Source organism: Aptenodytes forsteri, unplaced genomic scaffold, assembly GCF_000699145.1.
Source record: "Aptenodytes forsteri isolate BGI_AS27 unplaced genomic scaffold, ASM69914v1 Scaffold200, whole genome shotgun sequence".
In the NCBI taxonomy this organism is placed as follows: Eukaryota; Metazoa; Chordata; class Aves; order Sphenisciformes; family Spheniscidae; genus Aptenodytes; species Aptenodytes forsteri.
The window spans coordinates 3,329,830-3,331,489 of NW_008796187.1; positions in this window are offsets into that span (position 1 = coordinate 3,329,830).

Here is a 1,660-nt window from a genome sequence, read left to right on the forward strand (position 1 = left end):
GGGATTTCCAGCTTCCACCTGTGTGCAGCAGTTAGGTTTGAGATACCTGGCACATACGAAAAATGAGACGGTGTTACTACGCTTCTGGCCTTACTAGTATAATGATGCGTCTTTAAAGGTTAGATGACAGCAGAACATTTTGCATGTGGGGTAGCCTGTCGCATCTGCAGTTGAGCAAAATTATGACTTCTGAGCGCTGATGAGATCCTGTCAGTTATTCAATGTGAATTCCAATTTCAGCTTAAACTGTTGCTTTCCCATCTTCCTTTTTCTCCCATCATTTCACCAACTATTGTTTTCTTCTTTATAAGACCTGGTGAACACAGCAAGCATGTCCTGAGGGCCAGCCATGGGATCAGGCAGTGTCTGACCGGACTGTCTGCATGTATGGAGCCTTTCACCCCCCGTGTAGGTAGTTCTGTCAAGTTGGTATGGTCTAGCATGAAGAAATTTAGTATGTGTCTAAGCGTGGCTGGGTGGAGCGCACACGGGAGACTCCCCGGCTGCCTGCAAGGCTTGTGTGTTTTTGAGAAGGCAGTGGCATTGGCAACAGGTCTTTCTGTCCACTCCCACGGTAAAATCAAAACCAAAAGCCCGGAAACTGTTGTAATGATTGAGGGGAGGGATGTGAGTCAGTGCTAACCGCCTAGATGTTTGTGGAAATGTTGCCTAGTGAAGTTATCAAACTTTTTTTTTAGGTCATGTTTAAGAGAGACTGCAACAATTGATGTCTATGGGAGTGCTTTTGGCAGTTCGTTCGACAAAGAGATTATGTCCCTGAAGACTCGGCTGGAGAAATTACAAAGCTAGATCTTACTTTTCCCCTCTTGTTTTGGCACTCAAGTTTGACTTTTACGCTATCATGAAGTTCAGTGTGCATTAGTCCAGCCCAATACAGCACATAAATTTTTATCCATATAATCTTCTGGGTCCAGCACTCTTTTTTTTTTAATTTTTTTTATTTCTTGGCGGTGTGTGTGTGTGTGTGTGTTGTGTGTCCGCCCCGGGAATTCTCATCAAAACCAGTTGGCACGTGTGCAGTTTGGCAGTTTACTGGGCAATCAGCTAAACGGCAGCCGAGATTTAAAAAGCAGGAACATGTTTACAATATCTTACATCTTTGTAAACTTAAAATATTTCAAGACGTACTTTTACCTTTTTTGGTGGTTGTTGCTCTTTCCTTACTTTAAAGAACGCTTTCTTCTTCCCAATGTCTCAGTGCAGTGTTGCTTTGTTAGTATTTCTGGGGCTGCAGGGAAATGTTTACATCCAAACAAAATCTGTTTTCTTAGAATTTTTTAATTGCAAACATTTGTGTCCATAAAACCCTTTCCATAAAACTCAGTCACTGTTTAGCTTAATTTTTTTGGTTCTGTGCAAAGTCTAAAACTCAGATCACATTCAGTTTTCAGGGTTTTTATTTTTTGAACCATGTAATATGAGCATTGTATCTGCACCTACATCAACAGGTGTAGAGAATCATAGAATCATTTAGGTTGGAAAAGACCCTTAAGATCATCGAGTCCAACTGTTAACCCAGCACTGCCAAGTCCACCACTAAACCATGTCCCCAAGCACCACATCTACACGTCTTTTAAATACTTCCAGGGATGGGGACTCCACCACTTCCCTGGGCAGCCTGTTCCAATGTTTAACCACT